The sequence below is a fragment of the Colias philodice genome, chromosome 2 (genome assembly GCF_061535455.1).
Source record: "Colias philodice isolate Cphi_HAF_F1 chromosome 2, ilColPhil1 Martin Lab GWU primary, whole genome shotgun sequence".
Lineage (NCBI taxonomy): Eukaryota > Metazoa > Arthropoda > Insecta > Lepidoptera > Pieridae > Colias > Colias philodice.
The window spans coordinates 7,903,751-7,913,161 of NC_143087.1; the positions used below are offsets into that span (position 1 = coordinate 7,903,751).

The window sequence follows — 9,411 nt, forward strand, 5'->3', positions numbered from 1 at the left end:
TTGCCTACACGTGTTAACTCGCAGGCTGAAAGGCTACATAAGTTATAAATAACTTGTATCAGTGACGATCATATCAAAAGTTGTTTTATGAATATAAGCTTCAGAATATAATTGACTTTTTAAAAATAGAGTTGATAGATACACATTACACATATAGTATTAATTTAGATTAGCGATTGTAAAATAAATCAAATCAACCTCATCATAGCAATATAACTTGTTATCAAAACCTGACTATGCATTCATATTTTAATAAGGTTTTATTGATGTATACAGGGTGTCCCACTATTGGTATACTAAGCGCGAAGGGACTTGTAGTTTTGCATATACTGATCACGTAAAAAATACTCGAACAACAAAATTACGTCAAAAATTTTTTGCTACATTTTTCCTTAAAATCCACGTTCTCTTCTCTAGCTTCGCACAGCCAGCATATACCACTTCGCTAATGTGAGCATTTTGTCTATGAAAACATAATCATAAACGATAGCTCACGTGCGGGTGGCAAAGTTGGACGGGTTGCTTATTACGGGTGTACACATAGAGTTTTAAGAATTCATCTATTTGGAAAAAAAATGCTTCTGGAATTTTATATAAGTATTTTTTACGTACTCAGCGTATGCAAAACTATAACCTCCTTTGAGCTTAGTATACCGTCAGTGGGACACCCTGTATAACGTTAAAAAGAATATACAAGTGTAATAAATCAAATAATATATGGCTACAGTAAAATTAAATATCGGTGAAAGGAATTAAAGAAATGCATTTTCCCCTTTGTGCGTCGCCTTGATCCAGTGAAATATGAAACATGTAGCACTGGCGGCGAGCCAGCCACTCGCCTTACCCTGCAGCCTGCAACAAAGGGATTCATATCAGAAATGGTTCTCAGAACAAAAGACGAATGTGTTGCGCTTTTATTAAAATTGCTGTAAAGTTTATTTGCTTCCAATAAATCTAATACAAGACGACAACATCACAAAACGAGTTAAACGCGACTGTTTCGTGCACAATTTGAGTGATCTTTCCCTGAAAAGTAAAGTACGGGGGCGAGGCAGGAAAACTGTCGAATCCGTTATTGCTTTGCTCTATTTTTCAAACGAGGGAGAGATAAAACTCCGAGGTACAATTGCAGTGATCGCTTTTTCTTTTTTTTTTCTCTTAATTGATTTAATAGGATTCATTAAATTTTATGATTGCAAATGTAATAATTGCATGGAAATATTTATCCAAAGCTACTAATTAATCTCAGAATATAATGATGTATATCATTAGATACTCGGGGATAACAAAGTTAGAGAAGAAAAGAAATGTTAATATGCAGTTATATACTTATATAAAAAACTGTAAAGCTTTACATTTTTAAGTTTCTTATAGTCATACAACCAACCTAATGTCTCACACGAGCAGAATGAAGATTTTAATATTCTTGTTACAAAGTACCCACTTACGCTAGAGTTCGTACTTGACCATGACGCGATTTCAATATTCACTATCGCATAGAAATCTAAAACACAACCAGTATTATGGTAGGAATGAATAGATATAAAATTAATTTTATTATGAAATAACTGGCTTTGTATCGTTTTAGCAGCTACATATTTATAATATTTTCTGATAAAATGTTATGTTTATCACATTACTGATAAGATGAGATGAGAAATGTTAAATTAATGGAATAACCATATAGTACAGGATATTATTTTATGTGTAGAATAGTATGGAATTTTGGAATAGACTTTTATTAATTATTTATGCATTACAATTAATGTAAAATTTTATTTTCACATTGAAAATGCGGAATACACCAATATTGTAATAAGTTCTACTTTACATATCTACATATTAACATAATTACCGCAAAATGGTAAGTGATAAAACGATGTGTGGGCAGCACTGGTACCCTTATTAATATGGAAATCGGTTGAAAATATTACCGAATGGCATATACAATCAGTCACTAATTAAATTTGGTAAGTGTACAAAAGCAGAGAGTTTTGCATTGTAATTATGTGAAACTCAAATTATATTTTAATCAGCGGTTAAGCAATTTGTACCTAGCGAACATAACTAAAAGACAAGAGCGGGGAATGGGATTTGTAATTACGACTGTTTCTATTCTAAATGAACACTAAGCTAAGCACTAAGATGTCGTGCAAATATTTATCCTAGTAAGTTCATTGTTTGAGGAATTAGTTACAAGTTTAAAGCCACGGCCACGGAGTGATAGTAAATAGATAAGTTTTTTCTACTCTTCGTTTCTTTAACTTAAACTTTAATCAAATAAATTTAATTAGTCAATTCAATATTATAATAATATTTTTAAATAATGGATACCTAGATACTGTTTTCTAGTTGCAGTGATGGCATCTACAGACCATAACTATTGGCAAAATAGTTGGGTCAACGCAACAGCTTCATAAATAAATAAAAAAATAAAAATCGTTTATTTGTTTCAAAACACAGTTTACAATCATTTTAGAATACACTAGTCCCCACACTAGGATCCCCTGTGTTGTGGGAAACTAGTCTCTTCCTATGTTACAGAAGTATTTTTTAGTTTCTAAAAATTAAAAGCTATACATTGCAGTGTAAGAAATATAACAAAAAACGAAAAACGAAAATAAAATATTTAACAAACTCCAGTGTATGTGTGAGCGAGTGTGCGTGCATGTGAGTGTGTTTGCGTGTGTGCATGTTTATGTGTGTGTGTGTGTGTGTGTGTGTGTGTGTGTGTATGTGTGTTTTATTTTTCACTGACAAGCAATGCTTCAGTTTCACTATAATTTAAGTTAAGTAAAAGTTGTTCTAATCTCTTTTTAAAAATATATATAGATGCATTTATTATATTTACATTCAATCTTTTAATGAACTTATTGTAGAGGAAAGGGCCCCTATAACTATAAAAGCGTTTGACAAAATAGGTATTACATTTCGGAAGCGTGAAATTGACTCGTCTTGGGGCTCTTGATGTTGGTGCAAAGGTTTGCTTAGACATTTTGTGGAACTTTTGTGCGGTAGCCAGAATGTAAAGTTGACGGACTGACAGAACTTTTGTGTCGGCGTAGAGTGTAGATGTAGCATATCGAAAAGGTTTCTTGTAAGCAACTTTGAGTATTGCCCGTTGAGCGCGCTCAATTTTAAGCATAAGGGTGGAACCGCCGCCTCCCCAGACTGAAATGCAATAAGAAATAATGGATTCGCAGAGTGCTTTGTAAACTAATTTTATTGTATGGGCATCGGCAACTGAACGTAATTTTTAAATATGTGTATAAGCTTTCTAATCCTAGAGCACAGTGTATTTATCTGAGGTTCCCAGGAAAGTTTGGAATCAATGATGACTCCCAGATATTTTATTTCATTAACTTCTACAATGGATGGACATAAACAAGAAGAAGAGTTTGTACACGAATGTATTTGAAGATTTAGCGACGTAGGTGGGACAGAGCGACTCGTTATACTGAAACTGATGAATTTAGTTTTGTCAATGTTCAAGGTTAAAAGGTTGTCCTGTAACCAAGAAGCGACAGTAAGAAGACCATTTTGAGCTACAGCTTTTACTTCGTTCCAAGAGTTAGAATAAAATACGAGAGCTGTGTCATCTGCAAAAGAGAACAAATTGGTATATGGAAGGGAAAGGGAGCAGAGATCGTTCATGTACAGTAAAAACAATGTAGGAGCGAGCACGCTGCCTTGAGGCAAGCCATATGGGATGTTCATTAGAGTGCTATGTTGATTATTTATGCATACTCTTTGGCGACGGTCAGTAAGGTAAGAAGTGAACCATTGCAGAGCGATGCCTCGAACTCCGTACAATTCCATCTTACGTAAAAGAATGGGCCGCGAGACAGTGTCGAAAGCTTTCGCCAGATCCAGGAATACCGCGATGCATTTCTGTCCTGAGTCTAACTTATTGCTAATGCAATCAACAAGGGAGGAAACAGCACCGTCAGTAGACCTGTTCTGGCGAAAGCCAAATTGGTTGCAAGCAAGTAGCGATTCTTTTTCTAGATAGGAAAGTAGCCTTTTATTTACGACTTTTTCCAGAATTTTGGATAGCGTCGGGAGAAGAGATATGGGTCGATAATTAGAGAACGTTAATTTGCAACCAGATTTATGAATTGGGATGACGTTTGCGATTTTCCAGTCATCTGGGAATGTACCCGTAGTAATACTGAGATTACATAAGTATGTAATCGGGGCAGCAAGGCAGGTTTTTGACATAATAATCATTTTACTTGGAATATTATCCCATCCACAGCTAGAAGAGGTTTTGAGGCTACTAATTAAATTGGCAATTTCAAGTTCGTCGGTCGGTGTTATGAAAAAAGATTTTGTAAAATTAGGTATAGATGTCTTAGCGGCAAGAAGATTCTCAGAGGTATTGAGTTTTTGTAATGTTTTATTTGCAAGATTTTTACCTATGTTAGTAAAGTATTCATTGGTTTTGCAAAGAGACTCGTCAATGGAGTCAGAACATTTTAATAAATCATCAGAATTAGAGTTGGGCGAGTTTAAACTACAGATATCTTTAATAGTCGACCATAAACGCTTTGAATTGCCTTTATTTTTCTTTAATTTTTCACTATCATGGAAGTTTTTAAGATTTTGGAGAATATTATTACAATAATTACGATAACGTATGTATTTTTCTTGCAGTACGGCATCCTTAGGGCGCTTCCTAGCAATGTTGTGGAGACGATCTCTTCGTCTAACGCAACGGAGTAAACCGGGCGTAATCCATTGTTTTCTAATGGCCTTAGAATTTGGAATTGTACAACAGCTTGAATTGTTTTTAATCGCTGTGTGAAGTGGATTGACAAAAGCTGCCACTGCTTCGTTAATGTTGTCGATGCTGTACAAGAATTGCCAGTCAATATTTTGAATATCATTATGAAGATTATCAAAATTAATTTTTTTAGATTTCTGTGAAGGAGGGAATGGTTCAAAATTGGTGAGGGTAACACCCACTATAACAGCATCATGGTCGGATACTGCTGAAGGACAAACAGCGACACGGCAAGATAATTGGCTTTTGATTTGTGCATGGTCTAAACAGCTGTCGCCCCGTGTCGGCAGGTTATGGCCAGAGGTTATTCCATAGTAAGCCAAGAGATCAAGATATTTATGGACTCTGGAGTCTGAACAGGAATTCCTTATATCGATATTGAGATCCCCTACGATAAATATGGACTTATTTTGGTACGATAAGATCAAACGTTCCAGCGATATTAAAAACTCGTCAATATTGTGAAATGACGGGGATCTGTATATTGATATAATAACAATGTTGCTATTCAAAACGGTAACCGTGCAGTTGGCATCAGTAAACGAAGGTTCGTGATTCTCAACTTGCAAGCTCGATTTAAAAAGTAGAACAATGCCATCACTTTTATTTAAGAATTTGTTTGATTTAAATAGAGAGTAGCCAGCCAGATTTAAATATGTAAATGATTCATCAATCCAACATTCAGTTAGGATTATGAAGTCAGGAGCAAAATTGAGTCTATTCAAGAATAAGGAAAAACTATCAAAATTCTTATGAATGCTTCTTATATTTTGGCTTACGATGGTGAGATGACAAGAATTAAAGTAGTTGGAACAACTTTCGGGACATGACAAAAGTGCATTTTGAATAAGCGGCGTGTTATCAATGTTATTAATTAGCTTTAAGTTATCGAATGTTATAAATTATTTTAAAATAGAGGAATTCGAATATATATGCATAAAAAGAAAAAGTATGTAAATAGATGTGAGATAAGATTATTAAATTGATTCCCAATATAGTTAATATTTTAGTATATGGTGAAAAATAATTATTTGTGAGTGAGATTGAGTATATTATGTGAAGTGTGTAAGGAATGTTAATATTAAATTGTGATTTAATCAACAAGCTGGAGTTTGTACTGTTATTAAATTTATGATACGAAGGCAAAGAGATGAGTAGTTTATAAAAGTGATTTTTTCTTACTTCTAGTCATTTATTGTTTTGGAGAGATTTAAGATGGTTTTCGTTTTTCACCAAGATGTAGGGGGCCCCATCGTATTTTCTTAGATAGATATTCCCGTTTGATATCCAGCAGTATTTGTATTCCTCCATTTTTGCGAAGTCACGAGCAAGGTAGAAGAGGCGTTTGGCATTATAGACCGGGAGATACTGACACAAAATTTCGAGTCATTTGTAACAGGATGGCGGTTCTACAGGGTTCTTAGTACGCAATGACAAAAAGAAAAATGATGGTGTGAACGCTGGTACCGGCGGCTTAGTCGCGTGGGCGTTAGTCGAACTCGTCGGAAAATAGCGAAAGTCAAACGATTTGTAACAGTATGACACTTATTTTTCCTGGAAGTTTGAGGATCAAAGAATATAAATACAAAATTTCAAAGATCTAGGTGTTGGAAATCTTCACTTATATAAATTAATACTAAATTAATTTTTCAAGTATGACAGCACTTTTTCCCCCTACTAGAAGTATGGCAAATATAATAATGGTCACATTTTATCAAATACTTTCCAAAAATCCAAATGCAATACTGGTACAAAAAGTTTGGCGAAATAAATTTTTTTTGCAGATTTTCGGCGGTATGGCGACCATTTGGAATCGTCCGAAAAGTATGGCATGGCGATTTTCGTAAATGGCTGCACGACGATGGTTACCTGTGCAAAAGTTAGCCTGGTACAAATGGTTGAATAATTGTTTTATTTAAATCAACATATTCGCGTCGGTATGGCGGGCTGTAAGTCACACCGGAAAAGTATGGCATGACACTACCGCCTACTTCTTTTTTATGGGCTATCGGTAAATACTAAAATTTTTGTGTTACAAATCGTTTGACTTTCGCTATTTTTCCGACGAGTTCGGCTAACGCCCACGCGACTAAACCACCGATACCAGCGATCACACCATAATTTTTCTTTTTATCATTGCGTACTAAGACCCCTGTAGAACCGCCATCCTGTTACAAATGACTCGAAATTTTGTGTCAGTATCTCCCGGTCTATTAGGCGTAAGCATTTCGGAAATATAAATAGGGGTGGGGGGAGCCTCGATACCCAGGTGATTACAGTTTAATTGGCGGGTCTTGTTTTCTTTATTAAATTTTCGCGCAGCGTTTAAGATGTTAGTTTTGTGTAAAGTATTTGAAAACTCAATGAATAGGTTGGACATAGATTTATCTTTCCTATTCGTCGTGCGAAACACATCTCTTAAATCATTCGGTTGTATAACAATCTTTAGGGTTGAGCAAAGCTTAGATACGTAGTCAAATAACATGGATTTTGTAGTTTGATCTTTTTTGGGAACATTACGTATTTCTAAGATAGTTTTGTTTAATGACCTTGCCAAGGTTTCATGTTGCTCCTCGAGAGCTGCAACTTGTAGGCTAACAGCTTTCCACTTGGCTTGCAAACCATCTATCTTGTTTTCCACGTCGTGAATCCTCTCCGTGATGAAATCCACAGATTTTTCAATATCCTGAGTTGTGGTGGAAATTGACGAGATATTCGCTGATATTTCACTTATATATCTTTCCATGGAGTCGAGCCTGGTGTTCTGTTGGTTGCGGAAAGTATCAAGTTGTTGATTTTGTTCTCGCTGGAAGTCTTTCAACCATTCTTTCATCTCGTTTCTAAATGTAATAAACTCATCGTCCTCGGATCTTGCCATCGCGCGCTTTTTATTCCGTGCAACAACATGATGTTTGTCACTATCACTATCGTGCGACGAGGCAGCATTGCGATTTGATGCATTACGAGATTTGCCTTCCATCGGGGAATACGGCATTATACGTACGCAATAAGGTTCCTTTTGGCACTTATGACGAATAAAAGTCGGTCGAAGATAGTATGAATGATAGATAATAATAAGGTGCTAATTAGTAGTTTTAATAGTTGTCATCCGTGATTGGAGAATTCAAGGTCATACGGGATGCGGTGCGAGACGGACGAACTATTTGTATTCTTTCTAACGCGTACCGTACTTGATCGCGGTACTAGGCGCACATGAACACTCAGAGATTGTCACTGCTTACACGGATCACCCCGCACTTATGTTCTCCTATTATTTTAAAGATATTTACGCAACTATTTTTTAGATTTTCGAAGGTTAAATTAATTATAATATTGTAAACGTCCACTATCCACGACATCCGAGAGGGAAGAGGTTAGTTTAGGAGGATAAAAGTCTAAATGAAACCACTACCCAGTATTAAAACATGATACGAGGCACAATATAAACCACCCGGATATTGTGCACAGTATCTGCAGAGTGCCTAAATAAAGTTTGCCGCATGCAGCCCAAAACATGTTCTACAAATTTTAGTACAGAAGGTATAACGGCAAACAGGCTATAAACTGTAAGGAAATAGGGATGCGGCCGCGCACTCACGCGCGGAAATGAAGCAACCCGCAAACGCTTCCTTCGCTCTCACATGGAAGTTCCTATATTACCTATACGTCACTGTCCACTGTGAACAACTTACGGCCGCCGGATTAGCCGTGTTCGCTGAAACGTATACGGAATTTAAAGATTTATTTTAAGTTTTACGACCCTAAGCTTTAACGAAAGATTTTATTGCTGGTTAAATTCCTTACAGGAAATCTATTTATTACCAAGTAATTGATACCTATTACGGTACAGAAATATTATGAGGCCATTGATATATATAAAAAATAATTATAAAATGTGATGCATACATTTAGCAAACGGCCAGGTTGAAACTGCAATATGTAACATCATTAAATGTTAAAATTAGAAACGTTGATCCAGTACATCCAATAGAATTGATTATAATCGAATTTCTATCCCTTTTGTAATTTGATCAGACTTACTTGGGAGGTTCAGTTTATATTCGTCGGCTGTATTCGTACGGCACATTTGCTTCCAATTCAATTCTCTGCTCGGCTCGTTGCAGCAGTGAATGAGCCATCGCAAAGATTGTCTCTAACCCCACCTCCTCTCCGCGCCTTCGTCCTCTATAGGCTCAATAAACATAACATCTCACGCACTGTATATATAAAAATTTGATTACTTTTTAGATTTTTTTCTGATAGCCAGCCAAATCTGTTGAGAAGCTTTTGTGTAAAAGAGCAACAATTATCGCAGGCAACTTTAAACAAGATTAACTGAAAATAAAACATGAAAATCATGTTTAAATAACATCTATTTACATTTTACCAGTAAGTAACATTTAAATTTCACATTATTCTAATAAGCTTGTTTAAAAGCTACTTTATCAAGTTTACTCGTTTCTCGCGTGATTGGCTAGCAATTATGCATAAGTAGAATAGCCCTCTGGAGATTTAATTATTCACCGACCTTCCCAAAATCAGTAGGCCTACATAGCATAGATTAGTAGGTAAATTGTTGCTGCTTTCATTTAACTTAGTTTATCCTCTTTTTGGTACGTGGTAAA

General features: G+C 35.6%; 1 long non-coding RNA gene across 1 annotated transcript; it reads right to left on the reverse strand.

Annotated features, from left to right (window-relative positions):
• Positions 1-699: 699 nt before the first annotated feature.
• LOC149490597 (uncharacterized) lies at positions 700-8,900 on the reverse strand. Its single transcript, XR_016317684.1, has 2 exons — positions 8,828-8,900; positions 700-852 (listed from the first exon to the last, which is right to left on the reverse strand). It is a non-coding gene; the product is annotated as an uncharacterized LOC149490597 (long non-coding RNA).
• Between the last annotated feature and the right edge of the window lie 511 nt (positions 8,901-9,411).